Source organism: Haliotis rufescens, unplaced genomic scaffold (genome assembly GCF_023055435.1).
Source record: "Haliotis rufescens isolate VD_foot unplaced genomic scaffold, xgHalRufe1.0.p SCAF_14, whole genome shotgun sequence".
In the NCBI taxonomy this organism is placed as follows: Eukaryota; Metazoa; Mollusca; class Gastropoda; order Lepetellida; family Haliotidae; genus Haliotis; species Haliotis rufescens.
The window spans coordinates 18,000,640-18,019,599 of NW_025963824.1; positions in this window are offsets into that span (position 1 = coordinate 18,000,640).

Consider the following 18,960-nt stretch of genomic DNA (forward strand, 5'->3'; position numbering starts at 1 on the left):
TATGGCTCTACATTTTGGTTGAATAGTTGCTTGGATGGGGACATATGGCTATATATACTGGTTGAATGGGGACATATGGCTCTACATACTGGTTGAATAGTTACTTGAATGGGGACATATGACTCTACATATTGGTTGAAAAGTAACTTGAATGGGGACATATGACTCTACATATTGGTTGAAAAGTTGCTTGAATGGGGACATATGGCTCTACATATTGGTTGGATTGTTGCTTGAATGGGGACATATGGCTCTACGTATTGGTTGGATTGTTGCTTGAATGGGGACATATGGCTCTACATATTGGTTCGATTGTTGCTTGGATGGGAACATATGGCTCTAAATATTGGTCGAATAGATACTGAGGTGGGTACATGGGACTACACACTACACGGCATAACAGATGAAGGTAAATGCCCTGTAGCGTAAACACAACATGGCATAACTGACAAAGGTGAATGTTCTTGTGGTGTACACACTACACAACACACTACTCGGCGTTACAGATGGAGGTGAATGTTCCAGTGACGTACACACTACACGGCGTTACAGATGAAGGTGAATGTTCCAGTGACGTACACACTACACAGCGTTACAGATGGAGGTGAATGTTCCAGTGACGTACACACTACACGTCGTTACAGATGAAGGTGAATGTTCCAGTGACGTACACACTACACGGCGTTACTGATAGAGGTGAATGTTCCAGTGACGTACACACTACACAGCGTTACAGATGGAGGTGAATGTTCCAGTGACGTACACACTACACGGCGTTACAGATTGAGGTGAATGTTCCAGTGACGTACACACTACACGGCGTTACAGATGGAGGTGAATGTTCCAGTGACGTACACACTACACGGCGTTACAGATGGAGGTGAATGTTCCAGTGACGTACACACTACACGGCGTTACTGATAGAGGTGAATGTTCCAGTGACGTACACACTAAACGGCGTTACAGATGGAGGTGAATGTTCCAGTGACGTACACATTACACGTCGTTACTGATGGAGTTGAATGTTCCAGTGATGTACACATTACACGGCGTTACAGATGGAGGTGAATGTTCCAGTGACGTACACACTACACGGCGTTATATATGGAGGTGAATGTTCCAGTGACGTACACACTACACGGCGTTACAGGTGAAAGTGAATGTTCCAGTGACGTACACACTAAACGGCGTTACTGATGGAGATGTATGGTCCAGTGACGTACACACTAAACGGCGTTACAGATGGATGTGAATGTTCCAGTGACGTACACACTTCACGGCGTTACTGATGGAGGTGAATGTTCAAGTGACCTACACACTACTCGGTGTTACAGATAGAGATTAATGTTCCAGTGACGTACACACTACACGGCGTGACAGAGGAATGTGAATGTTCCAGTGACGTACACACTACACGGCGTTACAGATGAAGGTGAATGTTCCAGTGACGTACACACTAAACGGCGTTACAGGTGAAAGTGAATGTTCCAGTAAAGTACACACTAAACAGCGTTACTGATGGATGTGAATGTTCCAGTGACGTACACACTTCACGGCGTCACTGATGGAGGTGAATGTTCAAGTGACCTACACACTTCACAGCGTTACAGATGGAGGTGAATGTTCCAGTGATGCACAGATTACACATCGTTACTGATGGAGGTGAATGTTCCAGTGATGCACAGATTACACATCGTTACTGATGGAGGTGAATGTTCCAGTGATGCACAGATTACACATCGTTACTGATGGAGGTGAATGTTCAAGTGACCTACACACTACTCGGTGTTACAGATGGAGGTGAATGTTCCAGTGATGCACAGATTACACATCGTTACTGATGGAGGTGAATGTTCAAGTGACCTACACACTACTCGGTGTTACAGATGGAGGTGAATGTTCCAGTGATGCACAGATTACACGTCTTTACTGATGGAGGTGAATGTTCAAGTGACCTACACACTACTCGGTGTTACAGATGGAGGTGAATGTTCCAGTGATGCACAGATTACACGTCGTTACTGATGGAGGTGAATGTTCAAGTGACCTACACACTACTCGGTGTTACAGATGGAGGTGAATGTTCCAGTGATGCACAGATTACACGTCGTTACTGATGGAGGTGAATGTTCAAGTGACCTACACACTACTCGGTGTTACAGATGGAGGTGAATGTTCCAGTGATGCACAGATTACACGTCGTTACTGATGGAGGTGAATGTTCAAGTGACCTACACACTACTCGGTGTTACAGATGGAGGTGAATGTTCCAGTGATGCACAGATTACACATCGTTACAGATGGAGGTGAATGTTCCAGTGACGTACACACAACACGGCGTTACAAATGGAGATTAATGTTCCAGTGACGTACACACTACACGGCGTGACAGGTGAAAGTGAATGTTCCAGTGACGTACACACTACACGGCGTTACAGGTGAAAGTGAATGTTCCACTGACGTACACAGAACTCGGTGTTACAGAGGAGGTGAATGTTCCAGTGACGTACACACTACACGGCGTTACAGGTGAAAGTGAATGTTCCACTGACGTACACAGAACTCGGCGTTATAGATGAATGTGAATGTTCCAGTGACGTACACACTACACGGCGTTACAGGTGAAAGTGAATGTTCCACTGACGTACACAGAACTCGGCGTTACAGAGGAGGTGAATGTTCCAGTGACGTACACACTACACGGCGTTACAGGTGAATGTGAATGTTTCAGTGACGTACACACTACACGGCGTTACAGATGAAAGTGAATGTTCCAGTGACGTACACATTACACGTCGTTACAGATGAATGTGAATGTTTCAGTGACGTACACACTACACAGCGTTACAAATGAATGTGAATGTTTCAGTGACGTACACACTACACGGCGTTACAGATGAATGTGAATGTTACAGTGACGTACACACTACTCGGCGTTACAGATGAAAGTGAATGTTCCAGTGACGTACACACTACACGGCGTTACAGATGAATGTGAATGTTACAGTGACGTACACATTACACGTCGTTACAGATGGAGTTGAATGTTCCAGTGACGTACACACTACACAGCGTTACAGATGAATGTGAATGTTCCAGTGACGTACACACTACACGGCGTTACTGATAGAGGTGAATGTTCCAGTGACGTACACACTACACAGCGTTACAGATGAATGTGAATGTTCCAGTGACGTACACACTACACGGCGTTACTGATAGAGGTGAATGTTCCAGTGACGTACACACTACACAGCGTTACAGATGAAAGTGAATGTTCCAGTGACGTACACACTACACGGCGTTACAGATGAATGTGAATGTTTCAGTGACGTACACACTACACGGCGTTACAGATGAATGTGAATGTTACAGTGACGTACACACTACTCGGCGTTACAGATGAAAGTGAATGTTACAGTGACGTACACATTACACGTCGTTACAGATGGAGTTGAATGTTCCAGTGACGTACACACTACACGGCATTACAGATGAATGTGAATGTTCCAGTGACGTACACACTACACGGCGTTACAGATGGAGGTGAATGTTCCAGTGACGTACACACTACACGGCGTTACAGATGGAGGTGGATGTTCCAGAGACGTACACATTACACGGCGTTACAAATGGAGGTGAATGTTCCAGTGACGTACACACTACACGGCGTTACAGATGGAGGTGAATGTTCCAGTGACGTACACACTACTCGGCATTACAGATGAATGTGAATGTTCCAGTGACGTACACATTACACGTCGTTACAGATGGAGTTGAATGTTCCAGTGACGTACACATTACACGGCGTTACAGATTGAGGTGAATGTTCCAGTGACGTACACATTACACGGCGTTACAAATGGAGGTGAATGTTCCAGTGACGTACACACTACTCGGCATTACAGATGAATGTGAATGGTCCAGTGACGTACACATTACACGGCGTTACAAATGGAGGTGAATGTTCCAGTGACGTACACACTACTCGGCGTTACTGATAGAGGTGAATGTTCCAGTGACGTACACACTACACGTCGTTACAGATGAAGGTGAATGTTCCACTGACGTACACACTACACGGCGTTACAAATGGAGGTGAATGTTCCAGTGACGTACATACTACAAAGATTGTAAGATACTTCACAACATAGTGAGACACCGCGTCTGGGGATTTCTTCTGAATTATGTATTCATATCATTTATACATTTACCGTTATGAAATACTACGTGCCTTCTCTACTCCTTACTGTGAGAGTTGACGAGCTAATTCTTACAATTGTTCATGCAGCAGCATTAAGATTCATGGGTTCTGTGCGTCTACTTCTTCCCCTCACAGTGGCGCGTTCTGAATAATGTCTTCAAGGGGTTCCAGATAGGAGATTCGAAGTCCTGTGCAGTGATGACGAAACCTTTCCCTGGATGACATCTCATTTGTTGGGGTATATAAACCTATGTACATTTAAACATAAACTTGGTTTTAAAATCTTATTCCATCTTACCCGAGGAGTTAACTGACTATAAGCATCCAGTTTCCACCCTTGCCCAAACTCATAATTCAGTAGTAGTATTAATGGTAGTTTGTTTTGTTTCTTTGTTGTTTAACGCCGAACCCAGCAAGATTCCAGCCATACGACGGCGGTTGGTAAATAATCTACGCAATTGGGATACGATGACATGCATCAACCAAGTCAGAGAGGCTGAGCACCCGATCCTGTTAGTCGCCCGGACCTTCATGGAGTAGTAGTAGTAGTAGTAGTAGTAGTAGTAGTAGTAGTAGTAGTAGTAGTATATACTTACATCTCTATCTTCAAAGTTCAGAGCAATTTGTCACAAATGAATAATTATGTATGTCTTCTGAATTTTATTGATAAAACAATATGCGAAATGTACTTACTTATGTGAAATTTGGGGATAGGACAATTAGGCAAGAAGTAGGCATCCCCATGGACACCAACTGTCCTTGCTTGCCTGTTTCGTATGTATTTGAGTCGGAATTTCTGTTCGAGCTAGCAACAATGAATCACGGGAACTTGGTCGAGAAGATTAACTTTAGCTTCAAGTATATCGATGACGTGATATCGTTCAATAATAGTCAAACTATCTCAGTCTGATCTACCCACTTGAACTAAATAGGGAAGATATCAGTGTAACCACCTCATCCGGTCCATAATTACATCTGCTTACAGTATTACTGTAAGTATCCACTAGTTTGTTTGACAAGAGGGATGACATTAACTTTCCAATGATCAACATTTCCTTAATATCGAGAATATTGGAGCAGCTCAAGCCTTTGTTGTCGACATTTCACAAGTACAATCGAGCATCCTCATCTACGGAGAGTTCAAAGATCGCCATACGACTATTGCTGAAATGTGTCTCAGTGAAACGTTTTATGGCAGATATGTGGAGGCTATTTTCCGTGAATAAAGTGTTGCCCAATGCGATTCCCTGTTTTGACTTGCTCCTCATGGTCCCTTGTTTTTTTTTAGCTGAACACTTGACTTGCCTTTGAAGGTGTTTGTGAGGAGTGACATCGGTGGGGCAGGATACGCTCTTTTCAGGAACACCTGCTATTATTTCTGTTTGCTACTGATTCACAATCTCCTGATCATGGTACACTCGTACAATAATTATTGACGCTGATTATCATGGAAAAGGTTTTGTTGTTCTGTCTATCACGCACCGCCTCGGTTTATAAGGTGTGGCGTTGAGGTGAAAGTGTAACTCATGCATATACATTTGCAAAAACAGGTTAACACACGCAATATACAGTCTGGTATATTTTATGAAGGGATCGCATCTGCTGCAAGTGTGCTTCAACAAACGCCTGGGAAATATTTGCATTCGTATTTCCATATGCTATCACCGCGGTTGGTTTTCTTTTATGTAGACGTATATATTTCGAGAGTGATGTTCAATAAATGTGGCATCCACGTAAAGGGAGGGAAATAAAGAAATATGTCAAACGTGAAAGTATTACTTATTTCTCTGGGGAAGTAGAAGTTCAAACATTAAGAACTTCACAAGAGGTAATTATAGTACAATCTTTCTTTTCACTATTTCTTCTCATTGTCTTTAGGGTTTTGTGGTATAGCATTTATAACTATTTATTTATAACAGCCTTTCACCGTGTCGCAATTCAACCCATCATGCTGTTGGAGTCACCTCGCCATCATGCAGGCAACAGTTCACTGTCGGAGTATAACACACCTGCCAACATGCAGGCTACATTTCACTGTCGGAGTATAACACACCTGCCAACATGCAGGCTACAGTTCACTGTCGGAGTATAACACACCTGCCAACATGCAGGCTACATTTCAATGTCGGAGTATAACACACCTGCCAACATGCAGGCTACATTTCACTGTCGGAGTATAACACACCTGCCAACATGCAGGCTACAGTTCACTGTCGGAGTATAATACACCTGCCAAGATACAGGCTACATTTCACTGTCGGGGTATAACACACCTCGCCATCATGCAGGCTACATTTCACTGTCGGAGTATAACACACCTGCCAACATACAGGCTACATTTCACTGTCGGAGTATAACACACTTGCCAACATGCAGGCTACAGTTCACTGTCGGGGCATAACACACCTGCCAACATGCAGGCTACAGTTCACTGTCGGGGCATAACACACCTGCCAACATGCAGGCTACATTTCACTGTCGGAGTATAACACACCTGCCAACATGCAGGCTACATTTCACTGTCGGAGTATAACACACCTGCCAACATGCAGGCTACAGTTCACTGTCGGAGTATAACACACCTGCCAACATGCAGGCTACAGTTCACTGTCGGGGCATAACACACCTGCCAACATGCAGGTTACATTTCACTGTCGGGGCATAACACACTTCGCCATCATGCAGGCTACATTTCACTGTCGGGGTATAATACACCTGCCAACATACAGGCTACAGTTCACTGTCGGGGCATAACACACCTCGCCATCATGCAGGCTACATTTCACTGTCGGAGTATAATACACCTGCCAACATACAGGTTACATTTCACTGTCGGGGCATAACACACCTGCCAACATACAGGCTACATTTCAATGTGGGAGTATAACACACCTCGCCAACATACAGGCTACAGTTCACTGTCGAAGTATAACACACCTGCCAACATGCAGGCTACAGTTCACTGTCGGAGTATAACACACCTGCCAACATACAGGCTACATTTCACTGTCGGAGTATAACACACCTCGCCAACATGCAGGCTACATTTCACTGTCGGAGTATAACACACCTCGCCAACATGCAGGCTAAATTGAACTGTCGGAGTGTAACACACCTCGCCATCATGCAGGCTATATTTCACTGTCGGAGTATAACACACCTCGCCAACATGCAGGCTACATTTCACTGTCGGAGTATAACACACCTCGCCAACATGCAGGGCCATCATGCAGGCTACATTTCACGGTTGGAGTATAACACACCTCGCCATAATGCAGGCTACATTTCATTGTCGGAAAACAACATACCTCGCCTACATGTAGGTTACTTTTCACTGTCGGAATACAACGCACCTCGCAATCATGCAGGATTAATATTCACTGTCGGAATACAACGCACCTCGCCTACATGTAGGTTGTTTTTGACTGTCGGAATACAACACACCTCCCTTACCAGCAGGTTACTTTTCACTATCGGAATACAACGCACCTCGCCATCATGCAGGTTTCTTTTCACTGTCGGAATACAACACACCTCGCCAACATGCAAGTTACTTTTCATTGTCGGAATACAACACACCTCTCCATCATGCAGGTTTCTTTTCACTGTCGGAATACAACGCACCTCGCCTACATGTAGGTTTAGTTTTCACTGTCGGAATACAACACACCTCGCCTACATGCAGGTTACTTTTCACTTTCGGAATATAACACACCTCGCCTACATGCAGTTTACTTTTCACTGTCGGAATACAACGCACCTCGCCATCATGCAGGTTACTTTTCACTATCGAAATACAACGCACCTCGCCATCATGCAGGTTACTTTTCACTGTCGGAATACAACGCACCTCGCTATCATGCAGGTTACTTTTGACTGTCGGAATACAACGCACCTCGCCACCATGCAGGTTACTTTTCACTGTCGGAATACAACGCACCTCGCCATCATGCAGGTTACTTTTCACTGTCAGAATTTAACACACCTCGCCCACCTGCAGTTTACTTTTCACTGTCGGAATACAACGCACCTCGCCATCATGCAGGTTACTATTCACAGTCGGAGTAAAACACACTTCGCCTACATGCAGGTTAATTTTCACTGCCGAAATACAACACACCTCGCCAACATGCAAGTTACTTTTGACTGTCGGAATACAACACACCTCCCTTACCAGCATGTTACTTTTCACTGTCGGAATACAACAAACCTCGTCTACAAGTAGGTTACTTTTCACAGTCGGAGAACAACACACCTCGCCCACCAGCAGGTTACTTTTCACTGGAATACAACTCAACTCCCCTACATATAGATTACTTTTCACTGTCGGAATACAATACACCTCGCCTACATGTAGGTTACTTTTGACTGTCGGAATACAACACACCTCCCTTACCAGCAGGTTACTTTTCACTGTCGGAATACAACGCACCTCGCCATCATGCAGGTTACTATTCACAGTCGGAGTAAAACACACTTCGCCTACATGCAGGTTAATTTTCACTGCCGAAATACAACACACCTCGCCAACATGCAAGTTACTTTTGACTGTCGGAATACAACACACCTCCCTTACCAGCATGTTACTTTTCACTGTCGGAATACAACAAACCTCGTCTACAAGTAGGTTACTTTTCACAGTCGGAGAACAACACACCTCGCCCACCAGCAGGTTACTTTTCACTGGAATACAACTCAACTCCCCTACATATAGATTACTTTTCACTGTCGGAATACAATACACCTCGCCTACATGTAGGTTACTTTTGACTGTCGGAATACAACACACCTCCCTTACCAGCAGGTTACTTTTCACTGTCGGAATACAACACACCTCGCCTACGTGCAGGTTAAATTTCATTGTCAGAATACAACGCACCTCGCCATCATGCAGTTTACTTCTCACTGTCGGAATACAACGCAACTCCCCTACATATAGATTACTTTTCACTGTCGGAATACAATACACCTCGCCTACATGTAGGTTACTTTTGACTGTCGGAATACAACACACCTCCCTTACCAGCAGGTTACTTTTCACTGTCGGAATACAACACACCTCGCCTACGTGCAGGTTAAATTTCATTGTCAGAATACAACGCACCTCGCCATCATGCAGTTTACTTCTCACTGTCGGAATACAACGCACCTCGCCTACATGCAGGTTACTTTTCACTATCGGAATACAACGCACCTCGCCATCATGCAGGTTACTTTTCACTGTCGGAATACAACCACCTCGCCAACATGCAGGCTACATTTCACTGTCGGAGTGTAACACACCTCACCATCATGCAGGCTACATTTCACTGTCGGAGTGTAACACACCTCACCATCATGCAGGCTACATTTCACTGTCGGAGTATAACACACCTCGCCAACATGCAGGCTAAATTTCACTGTCGGAGTATAACACACCTCACCAACATGCAGGTTACTTTACACTGTCGGAGTATAACACACCTCGCCAACATGCAGGCTACATTTCACTGTCGGAGTGTAACACACCTCGCCATCATGCAGGCTACATTTCACTGTCGGACCGGAGTATAACACACCTCGCCATCATGGGGCTACATTTCACTGTCGGAGTATAACACACCTCGCCATCTTGCAGGCTACATTTCACTGTCGGAGTATAACACACCTGCCATCATGCAGGCTAAATTTCACGGTCGGAGTATAACACACCTCGCCATCATGCAGGCTATATTTCACTGTCAGAGTATAACACACCTCGCCATCATGCAGGCTATATTTCACTGTCAGAGTATAACACACCTCGCCAACATGCAGGGCCATCATGCAGGTAACTTTTCACTGTCGGAATACAACGCACCTCGCTATCATGCAGGTTACTTTTCACTGTCGGAATACAACGTACCTCGCCATCATGCAGGTTACTTTTCACTGTCGGAATACAACGCACCTCGCCATCATGCAGGTTACTTTTCATTGTTGGAATACAACACACCTCGCCTACGTGCAGGTTTCTTTTCATTGTCGGAATACAACGCACCTCGCTAGCATGCAGCTTACTTTTCAATGTCGGAATACAACGCGTCTCGCCTACATGCAGGTTACTTTTCACTGTCAGAATACAACGCACCTCGCCATCATGCAGGTTACTTTTAACTGTCGGAATACAACACACCTCGCCTACATGCAGGTTACTTTTCACTATCGGAATACAACGCACCTCGCCATCATGCAGGTTACATTTCACTGTCGGAATACAACACACCTCGCCAACATGCAGGCTACATTTCACTGTCGGAGTGTAACACACCTCACCATCATGCAGGCTACATTTCACTGTCGGAGTATAACACACCTCGCCAACATGCAGGCTACATTTCACTGTCGGAGTGTAACACACCTCGCCATCATGCAGGCTACATTTCACTGTCGGACCGGAGTATAACACACCTCGCCATCATGCAGGCTACATTTCACTGTCGGAGTATAACACACCTCGCCATCTTGCAGGCTACATATCACTGTCGGAGTATAACACACCTCGCCATCTTGCAGGCTACATATCACTGTCGGAGTATAACACACCTCGCCAACATGCAGGGCCATCATGCAGGTAACTTTTCACTGTCGGAATACAACGCACCTCGCCTACATGCAGGTTACTTTTCACTGTCGGAATACAACGCACCTCGCCATCATGCAGGTTACTTTTCACTGTCGGAATACAACGCACCTCGCCATCATGCAGGTTACTTTTCACTGTCGGAATACAACACACCTCGCCTACGTGCAGGTTCTTTTCATTGTCGGAATACAACGCACCTCGCTAGCATGCAGGTTACTTTTTAATGTCGGAATACAACGCGTCTCGCCTACATGCAGGTTACTTTTCACTGTCGGAATACAACACACCTCGCCATCATGCAGGTTACTTTTCACTGTCGGAATACAACGCACCTCGCCTACATGCAGGTTACTTTTCACTGTCGGAATACAACGCACCTCGCCATCATGCAGGTTTACTTTTCACTGTCGGAATACAACACACCTCGCCATCATGCAGGTTACTTTTCACTGTCGGAGTGTAACACACCTCGCCATCATGCAGGTTACTTTTCACTGTCGGAATACAACACACCTCGCCATCATGCAGGTTACTTTTCACTGTCGGAGTGTAACACACCTCGCCATCATGCAGGTTACTTTTCACTGTCGGAATACAACACACCTCGCCATCATGCAGGTTACTTTTCACTGTCGGAGTGTAACACACCTCGCCTACATGCAGGTTACTTTTCACTGTCGGAATACAACACACCTCGCCTACATGTAGCTTACTTTTCACTGTCGGAATACAACACACCTCGCCATCATGCAGGTTACTTTTCACTATCGGAATACAACACACCTCGCCATCATGCAGGTTACTTTTCACTGTCGGAATACAACACACCTCGCCTACATGTAGCTTACTTTTCACTGTCGGAATACAACACACCTCGCCATCATGCAGGTTACTTTTCACTGTCGGAATACAACACACCTCGCCTACATGGAGGTTACTTTTCACTGTCGGAATACACCACACCTCGCCTACATGCAGGTTACTTTTCACTGTCGGAATACAACACACCTCGCCTACATGCAGGTTACTTTTCACTGTCGGAATACACCACACCTCGCCTACATGCAGGTTACTTTTCATTGTCGGAATACAACACACTTAGCCAGCATTGATTTTTATTTAGTACAATTCAAAACGCACGTTTGAGTAATTAGGAAATCGAAGTAAAACACTAAATATAACTCGACCAACCTACCTTTTTTTATCAGAAACAAGAAAATGCCTTTTTATGGCCTATTGCCAGGTTCACACAGGCTCCCGTTTGAGATCACACAGCGCTACGATACGAAGAGTGAAAAAGTCGGACAACTATCCTCAATGATCTGGAATGTCCTATTATTGTCTTAACGCAGCCGTATACGTTCGTAACAGGATCCTACGGACCGGTAAAGGTCCAGAGAGGTCGGCCAAGCACTCCCGACAGTATGGTGCGTCCCTTAACATTCGGGAAACTTTAGTCGAATTACAATCATGACTATGACGTGACAGATTCTGCTGTATCGGATCAAAATCTTGACAATGCTCTTTGTTTTCTTGACGGTGTCCTGTGGAGCGGGACGCTGTCGTGAAGAACAAGCATGAATTGTTCATTGTCGTTTCTTGTCGAATGAGTCCGGATTGCATCCAGATTGCGTCCAGATCCTGCCGAATGCGAACCGTCTTTGTCGGTTCACTGTCCGGCCACTGTCTGATCTCTGTCGGATCGCATTCGGGAGAATCGGGATTCTGTCGGGACAGATTCGATCGTTTTTTAACACGCGGAAGATACAAATCGGATCAGTTTCAGATTGAGAACGGGAGAATCGGGACGAATTCGACTGGAAACGGCTGAATCGGGACGCTTCCTGAACAATATCTGATTGTTTGTGAATTTCCCGCCACAAATCACAGGCAGTAAACATCCTGAATGTGTCAATCGGAATACAGAGATTATCAGCTGAGTGTGTTTCTTATCATAAATTTCATGTGAAACAATTGATGCACTCTTGATGTATAACGACGGATGACCCTGGTGCAGGAGATAAACAGAGATACGGCAGAACTCCAACAACAGCAGCAATAGGAACTAAACGTCCAAAACACAGTACGCCGAGACCTTGAGAGATGATGAAGCAAAGTTCAAAGTTAAAACTTATATATGTACTGAGAGTGGTGTTAAAGCATCATGTGAACACAATTTTACTCCATAAGAACAGAAAGTGTACGAGTAACAATGACGCAAAGACAGGGGGTCAAAATGAGATCATTAACAATTTCATTGTCAAAACACATGTGTAAGTCACAGCCAAGTCCTAAGTCAACGGTTAAGTACACTGCGCATGTCCACCTCGTGCATCAGTGCAGGCCATGTTTCGCTGTGCAGAGTTGCGTACCTATGATTGTGGGTTCGAATCCCGGTTCGCCCCGATTATGTTTCTAGGTTTGTCAGCACCATACCCGTGCTCGTGGGTTGTACCGAATTGGTAAACGTCTGAGACCTGCATCACTTCGGGCTTTCCTCCCACATCAAGCTGATACGCCGTGATATATCTGGAATACTGTTAAAAGCGGCGTTAAACCCAGCTCACTCACACACTCACTTATGGTATAGCGACGGAACAAAGACTCTGATTGCTTGAAATGTAGATATTGCCCGATTGCTGTAGGTCTGTCGTATATTTGGGGGCAGGAGCAAGTAACAACGAAATCCCATAAGGGTGGTTCATGCGTATACTGGTGATGGCGTCATCCACATATAATGATGACGTCACGTCTGACGAAGTTCACGCACAGTAGGCGTGGCACTGCTGCAATGTAAACAATACCACGTGGTTCAACAGCACTCAATAGCATGCAGTAATAATATACTACACTTCAATGTGTATATGTGTTTCGGAACCCCGACCACACTGCCATAGATTTAGGGAACAATTGTTTCCATGACAACTGAACGGAGGTCTCAGAATGGTTAGAATTAGGATATTTACCCGATTTCGTCGAATTTGATTCACAATATGTGCCGGGTGCCATTGCAAGGTTAGGTATGAGCTCGTTATGGTCCGACTACAATTAACTCTTGTTTTGTATATGTCCATCCTCTAACTATTCGTGGATGGCGTTTAAGAACAGGATATAACTGAACGCTGATTCATAACGTCTTTTTCCATCATTATTTAATTCTAAATAAAACAAACCTTTTTATTTGTTATCATTTCTAGGTTATAAGCTGATCGACCTCATTCTGAAATGTACCGACTCCTTGGGGTTCGATTCCCGGCCCCGTCATACAAAAATACGTCATACCTTTTGATACTGGTAGTACTGACTCCTCACGATGTGCGATGGGGTAATGTCAGGAGAACATGCAGGCCATGACAAAACATAAAACGCTTCATGTTTGTGAGTATTGGGATATAGCGTTATCATGCTCGAAGACCTCCTCCTTGGTCTAGTGGTAGAGCGTCCGCCCGGTCCGGGGTTCGATCCCCGGCCGCGTCATACTAAAAGACGTTGAAAGATGGTACTTGTTGTTACCCTGTCTGGCGTTCGGCATTAAGGGGCTAAAACAAGGACGGCTCGGAGTCAGTATACTGTGTCTGAGTGGGGTATTCATGTTAAACTGCGGCATGGTATCTCAGTGGGCTAGCACTATAAATCGGCATCAGTCCGGTCTAGTATAAGCAGCCACACACACACACGTGCATGCACGTCGCTATATAAGTGCAATAATCTTGGAAGCGACGTTAAACCCCATTTCACCTCACCTATCATGCTCGAAGTCTATACCACGTGGCTGTAGTTCGATAAAATGGCAGCGCAACGGGTGGAAAAACTTAATTCCGATACATCTGTGCAGAAATATTGCCTTGAATGATAACCAGTCTCCATAGACAACCACCACCAAATGGCTGCACTTCTTGGACACAGTTCGGCGCTGGCCTTGAGGCATTAACCTTGACATCTGTACACGCTCTACCGACCATCAGTTCCTGAGAGAATAAATAGTACTCGACCCGAGTCTCGAACCTGCCAATGCTGTAATGTCGCTGTTATGGCGTCAGGGCCATTTCACGGCAGAAGTCGCAAAATGTATGACTGGGCCACCCGTGCCCCGTTTATATTATTGAAAAAGAAAATTGAGTTTTTATTATTTAAATTTGCAATTTCTCAGGCTTTACGTCATCGAATACATTTTGGCTGTATTCTCTGTATTTTTTGCTGTATTTCTGAAGTTATTAGACAAAAAAAGATCTATCGGGCGTCACCTTAGTTTGAAAATATTGCTGAAGTAACACCATTCAAGCTATTAGAACCGACTCAATACCCGGGGATGAGAACGACATCACAAACGATCGTTCTCCGGAATATCAGGACAGAATATGTATATTTGAGTTCAGTTGCATTTCCATAGACTGCATTTAGAAGATGATGTTAAGTCTCAGTTGATGCAGCACGTAACAGCCACACCATGAGCTTCTCGTGCCGTCTCAAGTCGAAGTGTTTTAATCTGTCCCATGAGCTTGAATAGAGGTAGCACGCGACAACACTTGTACAGCGACATCACTGACATATGGGAAACCTGAGGCGATATCACGGACTCTCTATATGGAGATCGCCCTGTATCGATCTGTGTTCTATATTCACCAAAGTAAATTGCATATCAACAAATTCAGATTTTAGCGCTCGTTCTGTCACTCAGGGGGGTCCTCGCTGCTCCCAGCTGCTGCTCCTGTCGTACTGATGGACAACGAGAGAAACGGGTCAGCGCTGGGAGTTTGCTTGAACACAAAGGATGATATCATACGTCACGCAGAAAATGTTGCCGAGCTAACTCTTTATTGTTGTCTTCCCGTAAATGGAGGCAATATGTGCGAATGGAAAGTCTAAGTCAGATAAAAGGTGAAAGCACCAGGTCCCAAGGAAATGAATTGTTTAAAGTGTCAGTAGATGAGGGTATGTTAGACAATCAACACGGTGGACGTGTGTCAGTGCATGAGAGTATGTTAGACAGTAAACATGGTGGACGTGTGTCAGTAGATTAGAGTATGTTAGACAGTAAACACGGTGGACGTGTGGCAGTGGATGAGAGTATGTTAGACTGTAAACATGGTGGACGTGTGTCAGTGGATGAGAGTAGGGTAGACAGTAAACACGGTGGACGTGTGTCAGTGGATGAGAGTATGTTAGACAGTAAACACGGTGGACGCGTGTCAGTGGATGAGAGTAGGTTAGACAGTAAACACGGTGGACGTGTGTCAGTGGATGAGAGTATGTTAGACAGTAAACACGGTGGACGTGTGTCAGTGGATGAGAGTAGGTTAGACAGTAAACACGGTGGACGCGTGTCAGTGGATGAGAGTATGTTAGACAGTAAACACGGTGGACGTGTGTCAGTGGATGAGAGTATGTTAGACAGTAAACACGGTGGACGTGTGTCAGTGGATGAGAGTAGGTTAGACAGTAAACACGGTGGACGCGTGTCAGAAGATAAGGGTATGTTAGACAGTAAACAAAGCGGACGTGTGTCAGTGGATGAGAGTATGTTAGACATTAAACACGGTGGACGTGTGTCAGTGGATGAGAGTATGTTAGACATTAAACACGGTGGACGCGTGTCAGAAGATAAGGGTATGTTAGACAGTAAACAAAGCGGACGTGTGTCAGTGGATGAGAGTATGTTAGACATTAAACACGGTGGACGTGTGTCAGTGGATGAGAGTATGTTAGACAGTAAACACGGTGGACGTGTGTCAGTGGATGAGAGTATGTTAGACAGTAAATATGGTGGACGTGTGTCAGTGGATGAGAGTATGTTAGACAGTAAACATGGTGGACGTGTGTCAGTGGATGAGAGTATGTTAGACAGTAAACACGGTGGACGTGTGTCAGTGGATGAGAGTATGTTAGACATTAAACACGGTGGACGTGTGTCAGTGAATGAGAGTATGTAAGACAGTAAACATGGTGGACGTGTGTCAGTGGATGAGAGTAGGTTAGACAGTAAACATGGTGGACGTGTGTCAGTGGATGAGAGTATGTTAGACAGTAAACATGGTGGACGTGTGTCAGTGGATGAGAGTATGTTAGACAGTAAACACGGTGGACGTGTGTCAGTGGATGAGAGTATGTTAGACATTAAACACGGTGGACGTGTGTCAGTGAATGAGAGTATGTAAGACAGTAAACATGGTGGACGTGAGGCAGTGGATGAGAGTATGTTAGACAGTAAACATGGTGGACGTGAGGCAGTGGATGAGAGTATGTTAGACAGTAAACATGGTGGACGTGAGGCAGTGGATGAGAGTATGTTAGACAGTAAACATGGTGGACGTGAGGCAGTGGATGAGAGTAGGTTAGACAGTAAACATGGTGGACGTGAGGCAGTGGATGAGAGTAGGTTAGACAGTAAACATGGTGGACGTGTGTCAGTGGATGAGAGTATGGTAGACAGTAAACACGGTGGACGTGTGTCAGTGGATAAAAGTATGTAAGACAGTAAACATGGTGGACGTGTGTCAGTGGATGAGAGTATGTTAGACAGTAAACATGTTTGATGTGTGACAGTAGAATAGAGTATGTTAGACAGTAAACACAGTGGACGTGTGTCAGTGGATGAGAGTAGGTTAGACAGTAAACATGGTTGACGTGTGTCAGTGAATGAGAGTATGTTAGACAGTAAACATGGTGGACGTGTGTCAGTGGATGAGAGTATGTTACACAGTAAACACGGTGGACGTGTGTCAGTGGATGAGAGTAGGTTAGACAGTAAACACGGTGGTCGTGTGTCAGTGAATGAGAGTATGTTAGACAGTAAACACGATGGATGTGTGTCAGTGGATGAGAGTATGTTAGACAGTAAACACGGTGGACGTGTGTCAGTGGATAAGAGTAGGTTAGACATTAAACATGGTGGACGTGTGTCAGTGGATGAGAGTAGGTTAGACAGTAAACATGATGGACGTGTGTCAGTGGATTAGAGTATGTTAGACAGTAAACATGGTGGAAGTGTGTCAGTAGATTAGAGTATGTTCGACAGTAAACACGGTAGACGTGTGTCAGTGGATGAGAGTATGTTAGACAGTAAACATGGTGGACGCGTGTCAGTGGATGAGAGTATGTTAGACAACAAACATGGTGGACGTGTGTCAGTGGATGAGAGTATGTTAGACAGTAAACACGGTGGACGTGTGTCAGTGGATGAGAGTATGTTAGACAGTAAACATGGTGGACGTGTGTCAGTGAATGAGAGTATGTTAGACAGTAAACACGGTGGACGCGTGTCAGTGGATGAGAGTAGGTTAGACATTAAACATGGTGGACGTGTGTCAGTGGATGAGAGTAGGTTAGACAGTAAACACGGTGGACGCGTGTCAGTGGATGAGAGTAGGTTAGACATTAAACATGGTGGACGCGTGTCAGTGGATGAGAGTAGGTTAGACATTAAACATGGTGGACGTGTGTCAGTGGATGAGAGTAGGTTAGACAGTAAACATTGTTGACGTGTGTCAGTGGATGAGAGTATGTTAGACAGTAAACACGGTGGACGTGTGTCAGTGGATGAGAGTATGTTAGACAGTAAACACGGTGGACGTGTGGCAGTGGATGAGAGTATGGTAGACAGTAAACACGGTGGACGTGTGGCAGTGGATGAGAGTATGTTAGACAGTAAATATGGTGGACGTGTGTCAGTGGATGAGAGTATGTTAGACAGTAAACACGGTGGACGTGTGTCAGTGGATGAGAGTAGGTTAGACAGTAAACATGGTGGTCGTGTGTCAGTGGATGAGAGTATGTTAGACAGTAAACATGGTGGACGTGTGTCAGTGGATGAGAGTAGGTTAGACAGTAAACATGGTGGTCGTGTGTCAGTGGATGAGAGTATGTTAGACAGTAAATATGGTGGACGTGTGTCAGTGGATGAGAGTAGGTTAGACAGTAAACATGGTGGACGTGTGTCAGTGGATGAGAGTAGGTTAGACAGTAAACACGGTGGACGTGTGTCAGTGGATGAGAGTATGTTAGACAGTAAACATGGTGGACGTGTGTCAGTGAATGAGAGTATGTTAGACAGTAAACATTGTAGACGTGTGTCAGTGAATGAGAGTAGGTTAGACAGTAAACATGGTGGACGTGTGTCAGTAGATTAGAGTATGTTAGACAGTAAACATTGTTG